Raw genomic sequence first — 24,096 nt, forward strand, 5'->3', positions numbered from 1 at the left:
AGACTGCTTTTGAGAAGATTGCTATAAAGGGGACAGAAGGGGAAGCAGAGAGCAGTAGCTAGAAGACTGCGGGGGGGTGCCAAGAGAAGATTACTTATTGAACTCTTCTATTTTGAAAAGGTAGATGCACAGGGAATTGCAAACAAAATGTACAGCGAAGTCTTGTACCAGTGGAGATGTGTCCTTAACTCCGTTTCCCTCCAAAACAACTTACAGCACTATAGTACCATATTAAAACCAAGAAATGGACGGTCATATATCAGAGGTGAAGATTCCATCATGTGAAATCACACAGTACGTGTGTGTGTGTGTGTGTCTGTGTGTGTGTGTGTGTGTGTGTCTGTGTGTGTATTCTACATGGTTTTATCAGATGTGTACATTTCTATAACCATTAGAACAATCAAGATCCAGAAATGACCATAATAACGTGGTTCCCTCGTGCTACACCACTTTGAAGCCACATGCCTTGCATTCCTGACCCCTTGGCAACCACTAATCTGTTCTCCACCTCTATAATTGCGTTTTTTCAAGAATGTTACATAAATAGAATCATTGAGTATATAACCTTTGGGGATGGACTGTTTGCAAATGTTTACTTATTTTGAGAGAGAAAGAGAGCACGAGCAAGGAAGCGTGGGGAGATCGTGACCTGAGCTGAAATTAAGAGTCGGACACTTGGGGCACCTGGGAGGCTCAGTCGGTTAAGCGTCCAACTCTTGATTGCGTCCTGGATCATGGTCTCACGGTTTGTGAGTTGGAGCCCCGCGACAGCCGCGCTGTCAGTACAGAGCCTGCTTGGGACTCTGTCTGTCTGTCTGTCTGTCTTTCTCTCTGCCCCTCCCTGCCAATCTCTCTCTCAAAAAATAAACTTAAAAATAAAAAATAAATAAAAAATCAGACACTTAAGAAAAAAAAAAAAAGACACGTAACTGACTGCGCCACTCGGGTGTCCTGGGGACTGACTTTTTATACTCAGCATAATTCTCTTGAGATTCATCCAAGCTGTTGTGCCTAACAAGAGTTAGTTCCTTTTTATTGCTGCATGGCGTTCCATGGTCTTTTATACCCATTGAGGGACATTTAGGCTGTTTGCTGTTCTGAGCTGTTACAAACAAAGTAACTATGAACCATTGTATACAGGTTTTTATGTGAACTAACTTTTCATTTCTCTGGGACAAATGCCCAAGAGTGCAAATGCTGGATTGTATGGTAAGTGCATGTCGAGTGTGTGTGGGTATATGTGTAGCTATGTGTGCGTTGTGGCACGTTTTTATTTAATTGCTAGGTAACATACAGTGTAATGCTAGTTTCAGGAGTAGAATATAGTGATTCATCACTTACATAAACACCCAGTGCTCCTCACAAAGAATCCCCTCCTCAATACCGAACATGCACGTTGAGTTTTTTTTTTTTTCTTTTGATTTTGAGAGAGGGGGAGAGAGAGCACGAGCAGGGGAGGGGCAGAGAGAGAGGAGGAGAAAGAATCCCAAGCAGGCTCTGCACTGTCAGCACGGAGCCCAGACGCAGGGCTCGAACTCCTAAACTGAGAGATCATGAGCTGACCCAAAACCAAGAGTCAGATGCTTAACTGACTGAGCCACCCAGGTACCCCACCCACGTTGAGTTTTACAAGATCCTGCCAGACCGTTTTCCAGAGTGGTTCTGTAATTTCATGCTCCCGCCAGGGATGTATGAATGACCCAGGTTCTCCACACCTGGCCAGCATTTTGTGTTGTCAATCTTCTTAGCCATTCTGATGTGTGCATAGGGAGAGATTGTTTTTTCGGAAGGGTAATTGCAGAAACATTGGGAGCCTACCTGTACCTCCAGCCTCTTCTTACAGAACTTGAATATTGAGTCCCAGCCGATACTGTAAAACTTTGAGCAGTTGCTGTGTCACATATCCATATAGACATAATGTTGGTTTAAAAGAAGGCTGTGCTTAGTAGATGGGGTTTGGAGATCATCTTGCTCTGTGGCATGAAGGGCCATGAGCTCGGTACAGAGCCCCTAAACCTGTCATCAGTGAGAGCGATGATCAGTGAATGTTTCCTTCCATTTCACAGCATGAAAGCTGAATGCAATTGAGTAGGGCGTATCTGGGCACTAAGATTGCCCAGATGAAATGGAAAATGTATAGTACTTAGTGGCAACGTAGGAATGATGAATTTGAGTTCATGGATATTTTAAATCTATAGATCTGTTGATCACAGAGATGAGAATATGTAACTTCAAGGTACCTATCACTTGAGATAAGTTCATTAAACACTGGTGAGCCTAACACTAAACCACACGACGAAAAGAACGCTTGAAAGTCATAGTAGGGAAAAAATAGATTTAAATGCATAAGCTGTATTAATAAATAAACAAAACACTTGAATATACATTTGAAAATATGAAGTTTCTAGCTGAGCACAGCTAGAAGTTTGAAGATTTCCACCTTCTAGGATACAGAATGTTTTCATTCTTAGACTGAAAACAGTTTTCTCTAAGCCAAATTGGTTCATGGTAAAAAAAAAAAAATCCAAAAAGCAAAAAGCTGTAGAGAGCCTTTCATAATGAAGAAGGAATTACCTTGTGATGGAGAAAGGGAAACCTGAAAAGTGCCATTTGCAAGGCACGGCAGCCCCTTGGGAACCCGAAGGAGTCTGTGCTGTGGTTGTTTTGCTGGGTGTGGGGCTCCCTCTTGATGCTGCTTGTAATAACTTGACTGAACAGATGTAGCCACTTAAGGTCATTGGAAACATGTCAGCTCAGGAAGGTTGATCAAGGAGGCATTGTGACTTGCTGCCCCATGCTCAGGGGGAAGCCTTTATTGAGCCAATGGGTCTCCTGGGACCTAGAGAGAGAAGACAAAACAAAGCAAAACAAAACAGGAGACGAGCGGCCAAGTGTTCAGAAGGCAGAGAGCAAAGAGTTGAAACCCAGAAGGCTTTGGTGTGTGTGTGATTTGTATTTTAAATGTTATGAACTCCTGATTTATAAAAGATCATTTAAAACATGATTTTCTGAGAGCTAGAATTGTTGCTCAAATGCTTGCTTTCCTGCATTTATTAATCTTGTACTTGATGTATAGCGTTTTGATGATACAGTTCCAAAAGACTTAACAGGGATGAGTAAAGGAGCATCTATAATTTCAGGTTGACAGTCGTCATGATCACAGAGGACATAAGGGTTTAATTGTGCTGAGGACTAAAAAGTCACAAGCGACCCCTCTTGTCTATGAATGTACAACCATCTAAACAAAAGTAATTGAGAGTCATATACAAAGGATTATTGATAAGGAAACGTGAAGTCAAACAAGAACATAGGCTTAGACATTTCCATAAAATACTGGTCATGAGTGTGTTTTAAGGGCAAAGGCAAGACTATGTAGAGAGTTCTGGGTGGCGATTGTTGGGGAAAGGAAATACTGGTTTCTCTTAATTCAAATGGAAACCTTAAGGAAAAGACGTCATGTGTAGGTAAGTGGATGTGATTGTTGAACTGCTAGGAGACTTTTCAGGCATCAGGGGCTACTTTATAAAACCAGAATCACAGAACCTTTATCTGCCTGTGGAAGCTACCTTGTGGTCTGTGTATATGTGTGTTTCTCACAGCCATTAGAGCAGTGACTTTGACTTAGCAGGTACTAAGTCAATGGCATTAGCTTGATCAGTAGGACTTGAAAAGGCAGAAGGGATAGCTTTCCAAGCTATGGTGATGGAAAGAAGTATTGGTGAGAGGCTAACTTTGCACAAACGTGATGGGTAAGGTGCTGAGGAAGTGGAGAGATTTGGGAGCATTTTACTCTGAAGGCCATGACATCTGGCATGCATAATAAAATGGGCCTGGCATATTGCAGAGTCTAGAAGCATAAGCTTCACCTTTTAGGTTGCATGAGAGAACAGCCAAAGTCAGGTAAGAAAGAAATCTGGCAAGAGACAAGGAGGTATGTGTCTTCATTCTGCTGACGTTGGCACATGCCTCTGAGTGATTAAATACAGGGTTTGGCATTATTGAAAAAGTTGATCAAGCTTTTCTAGAATATTTTTCTTGACTGAGCTTACCGCGTAGCACATTTCAGGACCTCATAGTTTTATTTCAGATTTTTTAATTAAGTGCAGCGATTTGTGATGTAGGACTCTTCCCATTAATACTTAACAATAGAAAAAAATCACATTTGAATATTTCAAATAATGCTGAAACAAACTAAAGGATCACTAGTTGTGAATCTTAGCATAGTTCAAGGGAAATACATAACATAAACTTTGAACCTAGGGTAATAGGTTGTAATTGTACATGAAATCTAGGTTCTTCATAATGAAACTCATATTTTGATAAGTGATTAACTCTTCAAATTTGTCTTCATTTTAAAAGAATCAGAATAAAGTGAAATGAAAATGCATGATTTCAGTTACAGATTTTTTTCCTTCAGTTTGTTTCCACATGGTACAGATTTTAAAATAATTTATAGTGCTGTATCTGTATCTTTTAAAGTGAGGTAAATAGACTTCTGTTTCTAAGAGACAATTAGCTAGATTTTGAGTGAGAATGACCTAAGATTTTAGCATGTGCAATAAAATCAAATTGATCTCACAGCTACTAAGAACTTACTTATTTATACCATGGTCACATTTGTCTGGCTATTTTTATAAATTCTTACAAACCAGAAAACTCCTCCCCCAAGTATGTCAAGCTTAATTTTCTGCTCTGTGGAGCACAGCTAGTAGGGTAGCGAAGCCCAGTGACATTTTCCACAGTGTGAGTTGCCAACCACTAGAAGCCTGTGGCAGCGTTTAAATCTACAGCAAACAAACTAACAACTGGTTGAAGAACAGATTATGTAATTCTTCTTCAATATTTCTTGGCGTGGTGTTAACATCACTGTCCGAATCCTAAAGGCAGAACTGGGGAGCGTCTGCTAGGGCAGGATTTTAGTGGAGCCAGGAGCCAGTGTAACCTGTGCTGTCGTGCAGGTGACTTTGGTTAACTTGTCCATCTTGTGTTAAACTCCTTAAGAAATGGATCCTATTTGAGTGGGCTCACTTAAGTGTGTGTTAAGGCTGTGAGTTCAGTGGTCGTTACTGCTACGGCATAGCCTATATTCATGTCTAAGTCTCCTGGAGAGCATTGATGAATAAGATAATAAGCCTCTATTTGGGTTCTAATAAGGCTTCAGTAATTAGATGAAACCCACAAATTGAAACATTAGTAATCGCAGTGGAAAGAGTTAAATTCAGAGGTACTAAAAATACTGTAGGAACAGAGGAAAATGTCAAAAGAGGACCTCTCCAGTATAATGGACAAAAATACTTGTTTGTCACGAAACTCTATTAAGGTTCTAGAGGAAATATGATTATAAATGGTCCTATTGTAGTTCCTCATTTTTTTCCCTGGGTCTGTAAATGACATTGTATGTATGCACAGTTATATCTCATTTACTTGGAAATGGTGTTGAACAGAAAGGTGATGAACAAGGACATTTTCTAGATAATTGGAACATCTCCTAGTTGCCAGATTTAATTTATTGTGCTTTTTAAAATTGAATGTAGATGTATTTCCCAGCCTTACCTTAACAGAAGATGTTGATCATAATTGAACTTCTTTTTGCCATAAGGGTGTTTCCTTATAGAATTTAGAAAAACAATATATTGTGAACTGGCCATATTCACGACACTGTAGTATAGACCCTGGGGATAGTATAGAAGCTGATAGAGATCGTGAACATCTCACATTCTATTGTTCTAAATGAGTACTTGTAGGACTAGTACTCCTACCTCATGTGATTATGATTTAGTTACAATTCTGCCTTACATGACAGAATATCAGTTCCTTAAGGGACTGTACGTTCATTTCTTTTTTTAATGGGACTTTCAGAGAAAATCATGGATGACTGCAGTTGAGATTTCAAACTCACTATTGTTAGTTGATGGATTGGAGTTGATAGATACAGAAAACTGGAAATCCTATCGTTGTTGGAGGAAAATGTGACTGTAGTTTAATATGGAGGGAAATTGAAATACCCTATTTTGTGTTAGCACCTTACTATAGCTTGACGTCTATTGTTTAAAACAACATAATTCCTCATTAAAATGTTTGTAAAATCGTCAGTTTGGTACACATAAATTAAAAATATTTTTCTAAGATAGCTCAGAGTGGTAACTCGGCAATATTCACCAATAACCGATAGCTCCTTGCATTTTTTGAGAAGAAATAAACACTGTGACAGATGGAACAATCAGCATTTATAGTAAAAGCCAGGATCTTACCTTTTCTTGCTCTACAAAGCAGTAAACAGATAACTAAAGAATCCATTCTCACCAAAGGGATTGAAAGATAAAAAAAAAATGATTTTCCTTTCTTCTGTTATTTTAGGGAAGAATATATTCTCAGATATTAACACTTGGGTTTAAGTGCATCCTTCGGAAAGCTCTGAGATTATGGCGTGTTTCAACAATGCAAAAAACAAAAGGATACATTCAGGAAAAAAATGTGAGTCATAACCTACACAAAGTAAATCACAAGAATCTAAGTGTGCACTCTGAACATGAGATGTGCTGGGTTATACTTGCGTGAGCCCACTAGCATAAATGCACAGAATATTAGCACCAGGCCAAAGTACTCCCTTGTCATACTTGCTATTTAATACCTCCAGAGGTATTAATCGCTATGATGCATTTTTCTACTATAAATTCATGGTAATAATCTTTTTTCAGTTTTATGTAAATGCAATACCCTGTGCTTGATTTTTGTTTCCATTTCCCCATGTTATCTCTGTAGGATTGATGGGGTTGCAGGCAACAATATTTTAATATCCTTGGTGGCTGGAGAGCTGTTGAACAAATACAGCATAATTTATTAATGAGTTCTATTATTGATGAGCATTTTCCTTGTTGGCGGTTTGTGGTTTTCATGAGTAAGAAAGCTATGAAGATTCTGGTTCACATGTTTTGGTGCACGAACATGGTCATTCCCTGGGATACACCTAGAGGCCATTGCTGATCAAAGGCTCTGCATTCATTTGTTCAACTTCAGCTGTACAATCTTTTAAAGTAATTGCACCAATTTACACGGGACCAGTCACGTGTAAATTTCACTTCTATCTGCTAACACCAGGTTTTTGTAATTGGAGCCATTTTTCTAGAAGCAATCTCCTTTTACCTTTCATATTAGTGTACAATCCATCTGGCATTATTCTTATGTTTTGGGCAAAGTGTGAGGGAAGTGGTCAAGCCTCATTTCTTGTTGCACATGCATTTGCAATTTATCAAGCACCATTTACTGAAAAGATGCAATTCATTGTTTTCCCCATTCATTGCAATGGCATCTTGGTCATCAGTTAGGTACCTATATATGTGTGGCTGCGTTTCTTGACTCTGTCCTATGTTGTAAGTTATTGGCATAAAGTTTTTTTCTGACATTTACTGCAGAGATATCCTTATTTTCTTTTAAAAATCTTTTTTAATGTTTATTTTTGAGAGAGAGACAGAGCATGAGTGGGGGAGGAGCAGAGATAGAAGGAGATGCAGGATCCAGGCTCTGAGCTGTCAGCACAGAGCCCTACATGGGACTCGAACCCAAAAACCATGAGATCATGATCTGAGTCAGTCAGACGCTTAACTGACTGAGCCACCCAGGCACTCCAAGATGTCCTTATTTTCATGTGATACTGCTAAATTTCACTTTTGTCTTCTTAAGGTCTTAAGAGTATCTAGAAACAGCTTTTGGGTTTTTCCATTATATACCTGGTTTCAACTCAATTGATTTCTGTATTTGTTCCTTTCATCTATTTTTGAGTTGTGCTAGTCTGCTCCACAAGTGTTGTAAAATGTTTTTAAACTTTTATTTTGAAGCAAGTTGAATTTCAAAACATTTGGCAAAGTATTACTAAGAGTTCCAAAAACCCATCACCCAGCTTCACTAAATAGCAACATCTTATGTAATAACTGGTGTAATTATGAAATGATGAAATTAATATTGATACAATTCATAAGCCTTCTTTAAATTTTGCTGATTGTGCCACAAATGTCCTTTTTGTACTTCAGGATCCATTCCAAGATCATACATTGCATTTAGCTGTCAAATCTCTTTATCCTCCCTTGATGTGGGGAACCTAAACTTCATGTATCTTCATGACCTTGATGTTTTTGAAGAGTGCTGGCTGCTCAATTTGGGGAATTGCCCTCAATTTGTGTATGTCTGACATTTCCTCATGATTCAGTTCAGGTTCTTCATTTTGGCAAGAACACCTCAGAAGTGATAAAGCGATCTCAGTGCCTCATGTCAGGAGTTAGGTAATGTTGACATGTTTCATTCCTGGTGATAGTGAATTTGATTACTTGATTGAGGTGGAATCTGTCAATTTTCCCCACTACAAAGGATGTGTGTGTGTGTGTGTGTGTGTGTGTGTATTATATATATATAATTTTTATATATATATAATTTTTGTATATATATAAATTTGTATTTAATAAGTATCTTATGGGGAAACAGTTTTAGACTATTCAAATATCCTGTGTTCCCATATACTCCTCCCTGGTAACATCAGCCTGTTATCAGTGGTGCTTGCTTCTGCAGTAATTATTACTCTGATGTTTGTGAGACACCGAATCTTTTTTTAAATGTCTATTTATTTTGAGAGAGAGAGAGAGAGAGAGAGAGCGTGCACAGACAAGCAGGGTAAGAGGGAGAGAGAATCCCAAGCAAGCTTTGTGCTGTCAGCAAGGAGCCCAATGTGAGACTCGATCCCATGAATGGTGAGATCATGACCTGAGTGGAGATCAAGAGTCAGATGCCTAACTGAATGAGCCATCCAGGTGCCCCCCCAAAAATAATACTATATTTGCATCATTCCTTGTATATTGCTTTGAATTCTACTTCAAGAATAAGCTATCTCCTCTTTATTCATGCAATTGCTTATTTGTAGTATAGACTCAAGGATATTTATTTATTCCAAGAGATACAATTCATTGTTATTCACTTTATTCTAGTTTTGGCCACTGGGAGCTCTTTAAGAAAGCTGGCTCCTCTATTCCTTGGGCTTGCCACCAAATTTTGAGCATTGGCTTCCCTACTGTCATGACAAGATCTTGCTGGCTTTTCTTGCCCCATTCCCTTAATCTCCTCTCTGCCTCATTCCTGAAATTGACAGTTTCTCCAAGGATTGTTGGTTCATTTTATTGAAGAAAGGTACTTGGAAACCAAGATCAGTGATCACACCTAGGACCTAGATCTTTGCCGTTGTTTCTAGGTCCTCTCTCAGCTGACGGAGATAGGACTTACGCGTGTATATATACAAACAAGCATGTACACACATCTGTCTTATATCTAGTAGTGTGTATGTGCACATACCTCATTGTGATTTCATTGATATATCTGATTCCAGTCCAACATAACAGGGTTCATTCTGGCAAACTTCCCTCCGTCACTAGTGATTTTTAACAACGAGAAACCTCATTCTCATTATCATCAATAGGTTTAATTATTATAAATACACATGAAGTACTTTAAAACACAATTTGATAGCACTGTGAAAAATAAATCTTTAGCTACAGTACAATATGTGTGTAGCCTTAAAGTAAGCAAGCAAAACACGGTTTCAAAAGTCACTTAGATGAGTTCTCTTCATTCCTCTCCCTTTCAGTGTGGCTATATTAATTTATAATGCGATAACCATGAAGAATATTTCCGAGTATTAATGTCATAATTCTGTTATTTGTAACACTAAGTTATTGGATGTACTATTCCTGATTCTATAGCATTTTCCAAGTGTCAAATAATTCATAAGTAGAAAGTTTCACCCTTCCTTCTCAGTTCTTCTACCTTTGATTTTTTTTTTTTTTTTTTTTTTTTTGTCTCATTCCTTTTGCTAATACTTTCAGGACAATAGTGAATAATAATGGAGAGAATGCGCATCTTCCCCCTATTTCATGTCTGAATAGAAATGCTTCTAAAGTCTTCCCATTAAATAAGATACTGGTTTTAGAACTGAAGAGTATAAATATTTTTCATCTCCGTGCCCTCTATTTTCTTGAGTAGTTATTATAATGAGGGAATGTTGAAATTTCATTAAAGCATGTATGGACATACCTATGGTATAGGATGTTAGTAGATTTCCTAATATGAACCAACCTTGCATTTCTGGAATAAAACACACTTGGTTGTATGCATTAGTCTCTTAATGTGCTGTTATTTTCTGTTGGGTAAAGTTGTATTTAGTACCTTTGTGTTGATATTCATAGACAATACTAGTCTATGAATTCCATAAAATGTCTTTTTTTGAACACAGCTCTTAGTTGAGGTACCAACATTTTACTGACTTAAACAGAAGTGTTCTTTCACTTCCAATTTATAGTGTGTTGGAACAATTGGAACAACTTATAGAGCGTTGGGACTATTTGGTCTTTGAATATTTTTTGGATTTCACCTGTGACACTGTCCGGCTCGGTTGTTTTTATGAGACTGATCATTCATAACTTTCTCTGTTTCTTCTGTGGAAAATGATCTCTTGAAACTTTGCCTCTCTGGGGTCAATTTTGGTAGTATGTGTTTCCCTGGAAAGTTGTGCACTTCATCTAGATTTTAAAACTGAAAGCAAAGATGTCTTTTATAAGCTTAGATGTTTGTAGAATAGACCCTTATGATTTTCTCTTGTTTTACCTTTTTTAAAAGTTAATTCCTCGTCACTTCTTAATTTGCATAGTTTTACCTTTCCTCTTTGTTTTTCTGGTCAAAATAGCCATGTATATTTTGTTACAGTTAAAAAAAAAAAGTCTTAATTCCCTCATTAGGCTACTGTTTTCTGATTCTCTGATCACTTTCGGCTTCTGCTCTTAGTTCTTCCTATATCTATTGTCCATTGACTTTTGAGAGAGAAATTTAATTTGTTAAAATTTTTTCATTGCTCCTAATGAAAATACTTCACTGTAAGAAAAAAAATGTGATAACAGGATATCATGAAAGACTTCTTTTTTGGAAAATAACCAACTGATTGTAAATTTTTTGTGGAAAAGAGATAACAATAACCAATGTGATCTAAAAACAAAATCAGAAGATGCAAATAACCAGATATCGAGACTATAATGTTCGAGTTACTACAACAGGGTGGTATCGTCACAAAGGTGGACAAATGGATCATTGTTCGGATCTAGAAAAAGGTGACACAAACATAGACTCAATATTTATGACAAAAATTAAATTGCAATTTATTAGGGGAAAGATGGTATGGGTCAGTGGTGTATACATATGGGGAAAAAAATGATTCTTCACCTCCTACCTTAAATCATACACAAAGGCCAATTTCAGATGGAGCTTAATCTATATGTAAAAGATAAACCATAGAACACTATAAGAAGACAGAATATTTCCATGACCTTGGACTGGGCGAATCTTCCCAAAATAAGAGCTAAGGAAAACATGAACCTTAAAAGACAAATGATCAATGGAAAACTAAAAGATTCTTACTCAACCAAAATTCATTGAGAGTGAAATACACCACAGCCTAAGAAAATACTGACAGTAAATATTAGGAATGATGCTAATTAGAGTAAAACCTTGGTTTGTGAGCATAATTCACTCCAGAAACAGGTTTGTAATCCAGAGCACTCATATATCAGATCAAATTTCAAGAACCATTGGCTCAGTTGTGATCATGTGACATTTAGCATCATGTACTACTCATATTGCAAGACCTCATTATCAACTTAAAATTTATGAGAAATGTTTCCTCGTCTCATGGAACACTTGCAGGAGAGGTTACAATCCAAGGTTATACCATATATATACACATACATACACATATATGTGCATACATATATACACACACATACACATGTGTATGTATGTATATGTACACACACACACACACACACACACACACACACACACACACAGTAGATTCTTAACCAGAATATATAAAGAAAGCCCACAGCTAAAATAACAAAGTGGACAACGTATTGAATTGAAACTTTGAACTGAAACTTCACAGTAGGTAATATCCACAGAGTCAAACATTTTTAAAACCTTCACTTTTCATGGGGGAAAGGCAAATTGAAACCACAATGTAATGCCACGATATGCCCACTAAGGTAACTAAATGAAAAAGACTGAAAATCCCAAATATTAATGATGATATAAAACAAACCGTAGTTTTACATACCGCTAGAATAATAAATGTCTCGCTCGTGCATAGGCACGCGTGCACACACACACACACACACACACACACACACATGCATGTAGGACTGGCTGAAAAATAGTTGCATTAGTCTCCTCTCCAGCTTATGTTGCTAGAAATTTGATAGGTTTTTGAAAAGGATTTACAGGAGACATTGCTTTGCCTTCTCATTCTCTCTAAAGCCAAAGGTTGGCAGAGGTGATGAGCTAACACCAGAAGATGGGAATATTGGATGAGTTCTTCATGGAACAATCCAAATTTATTCCCTAAGCAAACAATGAAGAATGCCGATGATGGTGGTAGGTGATAAAAATAGGCAAAACAGTATAGAGCTGGAAGGCGTGAACTTCAGACTGGAGTTGTTGAAAGGCACCAAGCAGTGTTACAGATGTGGGATGTTTCTGACTCAGGAGAAGCTGCAGCCAAAGAAGAGTCCTCCTGGGAGAACATTGCAAGGGATTCCAAGTCATTCATCCCAGCAGTTGTCATGTGAATGGTGGAGATTGGGGAAGAAAGGAGGGATGAAAGAGAGGGGTGGGGAGCAGGTAGGGTGGGAAGTCAGGCCCCTCTGGGTTGATTGGGTTTTTCCAGATGCACGTGCCTCGGAGCTACAAAGTCTCTCCCGCAGGTGTGAAATAGCGTCAGCAGACAACATAGTGACAATCTTGGAGGAGGCCATCAGGTGCGCCCAAGGAACTGGAATATACCAGTAGACAGTTGTAACTCTAGGCAACGGGTGTGCAATCATAATTGAAAGGAGGAAAACCAAACGGGATAACAAATATGGGCAAACATTTTCATCTTTACCATCACAAAAAAGCAAGCTAAAATCAAAGCCAACCAGGAAGTTCATTTCCTTTGCCTGACAAATACCAAAAATGTAAAAGTTACATCCAGTGACAGCAATGAAATCAAACTGCTTGTCGTTCTGTGTCATGACTAGCACAAATACCACGTTCTAAGAAGACGGCCTGTGAATATACATTGAAATCTTGCACCTGCTGGTCGATCTGGTGATTCGACCTCTGCAAGCGAAGCCAATGGTTAGGAACGTTGATTTAGAATTTGCTTGCTGGAGTTAGACTATATGGATTAAGGCTGTGGTTCTGTCATTCCTATTGATGTAAAATCAAGCAAGTTACTGAGGCTCCTTGTGCCTCAGTGTGCCCATCTGTAAGATGAGATTAATTACAGTACCTACCTTGTCAGGGTATTAGGAGGATATTTATACGTAAAGCAATTAAAACAATGTGCCTGGCAAATGCTAAGCCCCACGTAAGACCTTGTTACTGTTTTAGGTCTGCAACTGCTTATCAAAAATTCTAAAGTTTTCAGAAATCAGACTTTGTTAGATTTTAGAAAACTAATATGAAATATATAGAGGCAATATGATATAATGCCCCCCCCAGGGTGTTCTGGGGAAGGCCCCATAGTTAAACCCATTAATACTTTCTTTGTAAATTATAAGAATATTCATATTGAGCATTGTAAATAGTGGCTTCATGTCAGTTCAGGTCAGATGTGATTTTCCTACCAAATAAGAATTTAGAAAATCCTTAAGAGAATTGTTGGAGTCTGGTATTGTCATAAGGGATTACGCATCTGTGTTCCATGATATAAAAAAAGTGAAACTTTATGTAAAGTGTATAATACATTATTTAATAAAATATTTATGAACTATTAAAACCTTGACCTCCTTGTTCATATTAAGTAAGTAAACAATACAGTATTGTTATATGTGTAGGAAAAAAGCTCACCTTAGAAAAATAGTCTGGAAAATAATATACCATGTTGTTAGCAATGGCTATAATGAGGTGGTGGAAATAGGTTAAATGTTTTTATTTTCTATTGTGTTCAGATTTCTAATAAAGATACTACTATTATAATGAAAAAAAATTATCAAATGGACTTAGTATATAGCCTTAATTGTTCTGTAAATTTGATGAGCAATTTGAAAAAGTTGTCTTTTGTCCATTATCTTTCCGTGGTGGTAAATGTTAGCATAAATCACTCCTTCATGATAATTAAGTAGAAAAATTTCTTTGAATGTTCTAATGTGTTTCACATGCTGAGTTTCATTGGCTAATTTCAGTTACACTCTGTCTCGTAAAACTTAATATAAACTTAAGGCAAGTTTATGAAAATTAGTATTTTTCATGAAACCAATAGTAACAGCTAAATTTGATATATTTGGGGGCGCCTGGGTGGCTCAGTCGGTTAAGTGTCCGACTTCAGCTCAGGTCACGATCTCACGGTCCGTGAGTTCGAGCCCCGCGTCGGGCTCTGGGCTGATGGCTCGGAGCCTGGAGCCTGCTTCTGATTCTATGTCTCCCTCTCTCTCTGCCCCTCCCCCGTTCATGCTCTGTCTCTCTGTCTCAAAAATAAGTAAACGTTAAAAAAAAATTTTTTTTTAAATAAATAAATTTGATATATTTGCTCTTTGCTATGGATAGCATCAAAATATTCCAAATCACTCTTCCAACATGGGAGTTCAGAAGCAGCAAAGGCTTTGGAAAATCAGACAGACATGGCTTTAGTCCCAGTTGTACTGCTGTCTTGTTGTGTAATTTGGATAAATTACCAGTTGCCTGAATCTTGGGTTCCTTATTTGCAAAAGAGAAGTAATAAGTCAGCTGAAGATGAAATAAGAATTTCTAAAAAGTACCACCCACTGCTTTATATTACATGCTCAATAAACGAGTGTTCCCTTTTCTTTCGCTGAGAAAAGGAGAAAAATGAGGGAAGGGATGAAATAACTACTCGTTAGTAAGCCACTGTTGAAAGCACCTTTATTAATTTGTTCCTTTCGTGGTCATCTGCAGAAGGTGTCCACAGCTTGTCCAAGAGGGAGGTGGGTGGCTGAAATGTGACATGAAGTCTGGGCGTTGGACCCAGAGCCGACATTCTTGATGAGTAGGTTAGCCTGCCAATGAATTACTCTGAAAAGATAGGATGAGGCTAGTATTCATGTGGTTTGACAAGTATATGTAATATTGAAAAAGTAACGACACAGCTTTAACAGATATGTGTTCGTTTTCTGTCGCCACCTGTGTTTCAGGACTTTGTGAATGGTGCTTTGGAGCACCTTCAGTGGTCACTGCTCATCCCTCTTCCCGGTACACTTTCTGGAAGGGACCAGCACACATCCAGTTAACTCACGTCAATGGGGTTGTGGAACAGATCACGCTCATCTCACTGAGATCAGGTAAGAGTTTCAAAATATGTTTGCTCTTTGCAGGTAGTATCTGACCTCATGAGCTGCTCTGAAATCTTTCTGCCTTGTTAGAAATGCGAGCGTTACGTTAAATAACCAGACACATGTTGGATGGGAAAAAATAGGCGACCGCAAAAAAACATGGGTATATGGATTGAAATGTTTATTACTAGCTAAGCATATGCTGATGTACTTAAAGTTATTTTTATTACTTACGTAAAGTATAGGGACTTAGCATTTAGTACAAGGGGAGTTTCAACGCAAGCATTCTTGTAAAATATAACAGCAATACAGTTTTATGAAACCTGTAATTGCTGTAATCTACATTATTTTTACTGCTGTAAAATGACTGCAAATTGGAGAGGCTATCTCCTTGAAATGGGTTATGATGAAAATGTACCTATTATGATTATCTTTATGCAAATCCTTCCCTAACTGTGAGCTTCCTTTACCTGTACTACAAATCCATGTGAGTTCACTTCCATATATCTTTTGCTCAACATCAAAACCTTCTGTTTCAATACACTAAATTGCCAGTCACTCCAGTTGGGCTTAATCAGCAAAACAGACCTGGATTTGAAAAAAGACGGTAAAGTTGAATCAGAGTGGTTACTGCAGGCAGTCCTGGAGGGTGATGAATTAAATGACCAAAGGTGACAGGCCATCTCTTAGAAGGACACTCTAGTAGGTACCATGAGGACACAAGCTACGTGATGAAAGTGGTGCTTTGGCCATAACATGAATTGGTCTGGGGTGGGTAGATGTTGAGAATTACAAGTTGTCCAAAGGTTTTGCTTCTCAAGCATACAGGTTATTCTGCATCTCAAATACCTGAGATTCCAGGTAAGTCAGTACTCCTAGATGTAAAAGGAAAGACACTGAATATTCAGGTAGGAGATTCGGGACCAGACCTCTTGGGATGCATATTCACCTGCAATGTGTAACAACTTTTCAAGTGTCTTATGTACAATGTGGGGAAGGGATGTCCCGAAAGTTTCCTAGTGAACAAAACCTGATAAATGGAAACTGGCAAGATTGAAGGTATGTAAAGGCCCTTGATCATAGCACGGTGGCTGAGCACATGGGCTTTGGAACCAAATGAGCATCTGTGGTTCGAACCCTGACTATGCCACCTTTTGGCCATGACTTCTTCTGGAGTAGTTGTGAAAATTATAAGTGCTAATTTATGAAGAGCGCTTAGTACTGGACGTACACATTGAGCGTTCAATAAATGACTATACTACATGGTTGTGCAAACATTTGTCAGGGCTTTTGTAGGTTTACTTATCCCTGATCTTAATACTGTTTTCTTGGAGGGCTTAAATTTCTCATTTGTAAATTCTCCTATCACAAATATTCTTTCATCTTCCCTAGTCAACCATAGGAGGACATTATTATATTTTTCAAGAGTAGAAGTTTTTAAAAATCTGGCATGTCTTAAATTTCTGAAGGTCACTGATAATTTAAGCTTGATGATTTCAAATCTGCCGCTTTGTAGTGGGTCTCGATATTGGGTCAGTTACCTTACTTCCGAATAGTTTCATGTTTGAAATGAGAACGACAGAATATCTACCCATAATATGTTCTGGGAATATTAAATGAGACCTAGTGTATGACACAGAAACATGCCACGCATGTGAGCTATTACTGATACTGCTGTTGGCTGCTATTGTTGTAATTATTCTTCCTAAATACATTCTTACCCACCTCTGGTATGATCACCGATGTTGTCTTTAGTTGACGGAACTTGAAGCAGAATTTTCTACAGAATTTTTAACAAAACAGTAATATATGCAAGATCTCAGGTCATGCTTTAAATTTTGAACATGATTCATTATGTTCATCACTTTATGCCCATAGAATATAATAACTCCAGTGTGAATGCAAATCTCATTTTGCGATGTGACCAAATTACCTCCAAGGACAACTGCTTTTAAAACACCCAAATTTGATTCTTTCCAGGGGGAACTGTACGACTTCTCTTTTAAATCGCTTCACATTTTAATGATTCTTAATAGCAGATTTGGGCCATTTCATCCATAACATGCTACTCTTGCACCTGATGACCTAGGCTATTGAATCTGTGAAATGATAAACTACTAAGTAACCAGGACACCTTCACTTTGCACTGCCTACTCCAGCTGAAGTTCTGACTTTATATGCAGTACGTATTGCCGTTTCATTTCCCGGTACAGTGACGATCGAGGAATTCAGCGACTTGCTCAAGGTCACACCCCCAAGAAATGCACAGAGGCATAGAGTGTGGGTAGAGTGGCCACAGAGACTAACCTATATCAGTTAATTTCAAAACTACCTTTTATTTTGTCATGTTTACTCTCCTGTCAAAGGCTCTTCGAGAAAAAAAAAGTTGCCTTCAGAGTTAGGACCCAAAATCTGTTTTTGGTCTGACGGAACTAGGCAGTGTTATGAACATCAGTACCGCTTTGGAAAAGTTTCTAGGTGGTCTGTCCTATTTCTCCTACAGTATCTGCTTTGATTCTTGGGTAGGAGTAGAAATAGGGGTAGACTTGAAGGATGGTGAAAGTTTAAGGGAAAACTTCAGGTGTCACATTACATACGTCTAGGATATTCCAGGACAGTTCCTAAGAAGAAAAGTTCTATTCTCCAGTGTTCTGAAGGAAACTAAACATTTGGTTGATACTGGTGGTTAATAGAGACTTCAAGCCAACTTTAATTGCTATGACCTTTTATTAAGTCAATACCTAATCATATTTGGTATTGTTTACGGCAGAATCCAAGGTTAACACAATTGTCTTGTTGAATTTCAGTTGTTGGGACAATCGCAGGGACAAAAAGCTTTTAGTACTTAAATCTTTTTTGTTTTTTCAAAACGTATGTCATTTGTACTTAGCGTATATTCTTATTCAATCTTATTTCTACTTTATAAGAAAACGGATACTTCTCCTCCTTATTCACATTTTCCTTATGTTATTAGTATCCCCTTATCCTGAAAGTATATGGATAACAGTAATTCATAATTCTTGGTATGAATTGACTGGAAAGAGCATAGAATTCCATACAGGTCTGGAATTAACTAGATGATATTCATGAAACATTTAGGTACACCTTAGCTGTTAAATAACACTGAAACGTCGACTGTTTTAAATACTCTAGACATTTTTCCAGAAGAGTCGTTGCACACATAACCTTATTTAGGTTCACTTCTATAATAGGATTTCAAGAAGATTGAGGTCTAGTGAATTGTCCTTTTACGTTTTATTTTTTGTAAAAGTCAATTTTGTCTAGGAATAGCAAAATGTTTTGTCTGTTACTTGGAAAATTTACTAAGATCTACTTGGGTGTATTGAAAATCTGACAGTACAATTAAAAAGTATGGAGGGTTGGGGCACCTGGGTGGCTCAGTCGGTTAAGCGTCTGACTTCAGCTCAGGTCACGATCTCGCGGTTCGTGAGTTGGAGCCCCGCGTCGGGCTCTGGGCTGATGGCCCAGAGCCTGGAGCCTGCTTCCGATTCTGTGTCTCCCTCTCTGTCTGCCGCTCCCCCGTTCATGCTCTGTCTCTCTCTGTCTCAAAAATAAATAAAACGTTAAAAAAAAAAAATTAAAAAAAAAATTAAAAAAAATATGGAGGGTTATCAGGCCAAGAAGAATAGTGTGGGTGCACAAATACCTTGTATTTTGTTACATTTGCCCTAAAAGCTAAGTCTGTGGGAAGGAAAGAGCGGACATGAAGTCGGAAGACCAGGTAGCTGTGACTTAAGGCCCCTTACTTTTTTGGCCTCTTGAAATACACTTAGTTTCCTGAAACAACTTTACTGAGTTGTGAGAATTGAGTGAGATAATGTTTCTGGAAGTGTTCTAGAATTTTAAGGCTCTATAAAAATGGTACATGTGAATGATGCTATTACCACAGGTGTTAACATGGAAACTTTCAATGCGAGAATTTTAAATGTGAAAGTCTTTCCAATCTTTTAATAAAAAAAACTCCAAAGTTAAGGATTTTTAGTGGGCTTGACATCACACTTAGAAGCCTGAAGTAACTTGTGTTTTTCATGGACAGAACATGTGCATTCACAGTAAAGAGTAAATGCTGACATTCAGTATTTTATTTTTGTTAAATAATACCCATGTTGGATTATTGAGTCATGAAGATTTGGAGATCCCTGGCACTGGTATCAGAGAAATTTTAAGCAGGGAAGAATTAAGATTCTATAATTTTAGCAGTTCTAAAGAAGTCAGTTCGAATTATGTATATTCCATAATACAAATTAGAAACTGGAGTGAATTCATTAGCATGTGTGATTAGGAAAGATAATTTATAAGAAGCATCTGTTTGCCTGTAAAAACTGTGTTTGTCGACTAGAGCTGTGGGCTTGTCCATTTCTCTTTGGGTTCTAACACATACCACCCCCTGTGATAAGAGGCTTTGTTAATAGGTGCAGATCCATTAAGGACAGTCAGGCCGTCTTGATGAATTGACTTACCACCGAAATGTCTCTGTTTACCCTTGTTATATCTCTTGTTCTAAAATCTTGTCCTTACTGAAGCTATTCCGGCTTTCTTTGTATTAGTGCCTGCACAGTATGTCCAATTTCCATCTTGCTTACTTTTAAAGTTTCACTTAAATGCTTCCACATGATGCTATTTTCTCCATGCCTCCACTCATGCCCCTTCTATCCCATCCATAGACTCTGCGTGTCAGTGAATGGAACACTACCCACTCAGTTGCTCAGGACAGAAACCAGGGAAATAGCTCGATTCCTCTTCTCATCGGTCAAACATAGCCTAGTGATCCTCAAGAAAATGTCACAAATTTATCCACTTTTTTCCATATCTGTAGCATGAACCTCAAGAGGTCAAAATCTTCACTACTTTAGAGTGCCTGACTTCTCTCCTAGCTCCCACCCCTGCCTCCCTTCACCCCACGGCTGGCACAGCAGCCGAGGACGATCTTAGCATACGTTCCATCATTACCCTGTTGAATCCCTGCAGCCTCTCCCGTCGCACTCAGAGTAAACTCTGAACTCTGACCCGGACCTAGAAGTCCCCATATGATTGGTGTCCTAACCCCCTCTCTAAACCCGTCTCTCCCTGTGGACCACCCAGCTTTGGTTCCACCTGGCCTTTCCATTTCTTGATTCTTACAAGTTTTGTTTTTTGTTTTTTTCCTGTTTGGTGCCCCCGCTGTTGCATCTCACTGGAATAAATTTACCTCAGCACTTGGCATTGTTAGCATTTAAACTGAGACAGCACGCATGCTAAAGAGATCGCTCTTTATTACTTCACCCTCTCAACAAATATTGGTTGAGTGAATGCTAGATGCCAGACGCTGAGCTCCATGCCGAGAATAAATTGCAAAGTCTAAAGATGTTTGGTCTTTGCCTCTCAAGGAGTTTACAAATCCATGAGGAAGACAGACATCATTCAATGCAAGTGCAAATATTCACTGAGGGAAGTCCCATAAAGAAGGTGAGCACAACTTGCTATGAAACCCATAGTAAAACTGAAAGAGACTGAAGTTGTAAATAGGCTTCTGTGAAGGGTTCTTTGACCGTGATCTGAAAGGGGGGTAAGAGTAAAATGATACTCTGGTTAATTATACTCTTAGAAATTCAGTAGAAAGAAAAAGCAAATGAATGGAAACTTTAGCTCCTATATAGGACTGTTAACAAGATACTTTATGGCCATTTTGATTAGACCCATCACTATTAGTAACTAGTTACAACTATCAATTTTTTACAATCTGACTCTGTATCTAAAAGCAAAATTAAGGGTTTATTTTTTCCAATGGAGAAAAATGATATTTTGTGCACTGTGAGATAAAAAAAAAAAAAAGTAAGAAAAGTTTAGTGGCAAGTTTTTTTTTAAATAAACTTCTTAATGCTTTTTTAAGCTTAGTAAAATGAAAACGGATTTACATGGCCGTAAAGATTATCTTAATGAAAACAAATGCTTGAATTTCCAAAAACATATTTCTTGGGTCTCATTCCAATATCTCAACCCAGTTCAACTCTTGTTTGGAACTGGTCTTGAACCTAGAGGCATAATGGGCCAGTATAAGGGACAGGACATATTCTGCATCTCTTTCTTGGTCTGTCATCTCAAATGGTCTGGGTTGAACGTAAACCCAGTAATCGAATTAGAGCTATGACATTTCATACATTCCGTCAAATTGACTGAAATGTAAGAACCTGCTCTTAGTCCCGTTCTCCTTTTGTCCTTCCAGCTGTGCTGAAATTAGTATTCTCATCTACAAAGTTCTTTCCACCTACCTAAAGCCATATCACGCTCACATCGTGTATCACTCAACCGTTGATGGTTAATAAACCACCCCAAATTTAATGGCTGAATACGACAACCATTTATTTAACTCCGGTTTCTGCTGCTCTGGGTGAGGTTCTGCTGATCTTAGGTTAGTCATGGATTTGAGATCAGCTAGAGAGTCAGCTGGGAACTGCTAGTCCTTAGACTGCATCACTAACAGATCTGGCAGTTGGCTGGTAATTGGGACCATGTACTTCTCAACTCTAGCTGGATGGCCTCAGCCTCTTTTCAGGGACACTGGGTATTGAAAGGATCGAGAGGAAAAGGTCCAGTGCACAGTCACTGTTCAAGACTCTGCTCATAACACTTCTGCCGTTGTTGCACTGGCCAAAGCAACAGACGTTTGGAGGGGAGGATCTGTGACCTCACTATGAATACAGAGAAGGAAAGAATTTGTGGTTATTTTGATAATTGACCACATCCTCAGATTAAACAGCAAACAAAAAACTCCTATCCTTTGAGTCCCTAAATCAATGCCACCCATTCATGAAAAACACCGTTTCTAACTGAATACATAAGTGAATTTCATGTCTTCATCTGTAACAATTGAAGTATCAATTGACATTTTTAGTGTTAGCAGATGAATGCCATTTTCATACAAGTTGATGGAAAGAAACGGGATAACTCACGTTCTTGATGGAGCAACTTGAAATGCGTGGATTTCCTTTGATTTCTGAATTTCCTGATGTTGCTGCTGAAGCATCTCCCTATTTATGTAGCCAACGCGTCCTTCTGCTGTGATGATGGTTGGAAGCTTCTTGACCTCGGTTCGCAAAAGTGTTGGCAGAAAGCCCCTAATCTGCCTTCGGGGAAGTGTCTTCACAGCTTCAAGTCCTACAGGCGAACATCAAATTGCATCTTACAAAGGATCAACTCTGTAGGCATATAAAATGCAAAAGAGTGCAGCGGTTTCCCTGTCTTCTTGGGGCAGGCTGGGCAAGAGGCCTGAAATTAAAGCGATTACAATCACTAAAACACCATTTCTCACTTTCACACCTGCCTCTGAGTCAGGAGCTTAAGAATGCTTTCTAAAACATGTTCCTTTGAGTTTTCACTTTCTCTAACTAATGGAAATTTGCAGTAGTACTATATCCTAGTGCTACTCCAAGTCTTTATTGGTCCTTTGATTTTTTTTTTTCCCCAAAGAAAACCAGGAGGTGGGGTGCCTCGGCAGTTCAGGGGGTTAAATGTCCAACTTCAGCTCAGGTCATGATCTCCCGGGTCGTGAGTTCAAGCCCCACGTCAGGCTCTGTGCTGACAGCTCAGAGCCTGGAGTCAATTTTGTAGTCTGTCTCCCTCTCTGCCCCTTCCCTGTTCACATTGTGTTTCTCTGTCTCAAAAATAAACATTAAAAAAATGTTTTTAAATAAAAAAGCCATGAAGAAATAAATCTGAATACGACTGAGCGAGCCACCCTGGCACCCCCGAAGAAAATAGATAACCATTAAAAAGTTTAAAAAAATTATTTTTGAGAGACAAAGTGCAAGGAGGGGGGCAGGGGTAGAAAGAGAGGGAGACCCAGACTCTGAAGCAGGCCCCAGACTCTGAGCTGTCAGCACAGAGCCCGATGCGGGGCTCAGACCCACAAGCTATGAGATAATGATCTGAGCTGAAGTCAGAAGCCCAACCAACTGAGCCACCCAGGTGCCCCAGAAAATAGCACTTTAATAAAAAAAGTTCAAAAGCTTACAGTATTTTATTTCAACTGTTACCATATACTACATTTGAAAATTACATACTACACTGATCAAGATAGTGTGGAGTTCAAGTATATTTATATAGGCCAATGAAAAAAAAAAAAGTCTGCGAATATGGTGAATTGACTTCTGATGGATGAGCCAAAGTAATTTCATACAGATTTGCTACTGTTTTCCACAAATGACGCTGGAAGAATTGGATATCCATATGGAAAAAAGTAAACCCCAATCATTGCATCACCTATAAAGAAAATCAATTCAATCTGGATGATAGACATACAATCCATAACATGTAAAAGAAAGTAAAAGATTATTTTTGGGACTTTAACTGAGGCAAAAAGCACTTATAAGAAGGAAAACAAATGATAAATTAGACTTGTAAAAATTAAGATCTATTGTTCTTCATAATACATTGCTTAGGAAATTAAAAGACACAACACAGACTGGGAAAACCTATGTAAAAGAGATACAATGTTGTGCTTAGTATACATATGAACTCGACAACTTAACCTAGTTATTTGAGTAGACATTTCACTCTAGAATATGTAAGAAATGGCAAATGAACTCATGAAGAGATGCTCCACATCTTTAGATACATGTGAATGGAAACTTCAGATGAAATCACACCCAGCGGGATGAGTAAAAGGAAAGCCTGACAATAACACATGCTGGGAAGGGGGCAGAGCGATGTAAATCTCATACCTTCCAAGTGCAAATGTATGACT

The 24,096-nt window shown here is 38.3% G+C and overlaps 1 protein-coding gene across 1 annotated transcript in view; it reads left to right on the forward strand.

Annotated features, from left to right (window-relative positions):
• Nucleotides 1-24,096, forward strand: part of DLGAP1 (DLG associated protein 1) — an 888,408-nt gene that overhangs the window by 105,505 nt on the left and 758,807 nt on the right. The window contains exon 2 of the mRNA XM_042963009.1: nucleotides 15,216-15,362. The gene's annotated coding sequence lies outside the window, so the exon portion shown is untranslated. The remainder of the gene's footprint in view (nucleotides 1-15,215; nucleotides 15,363-24,096) is intronic.

The sequence above is a fragment of the Panthera tigris genome, chromosome D3 (assembly GCF_018350195.1).
Source record: "Panthera tigris isolate Pti1 chromosome D3, P.tigris_Pti1_mat1.1, whole genome shotgun sequence".
Classification (NCBI taxonomy): Eukaryota; Metazoa; Chordata; class Mammalia; order Carnivora; family Felidae; genus Panthera; species Panthera tigris.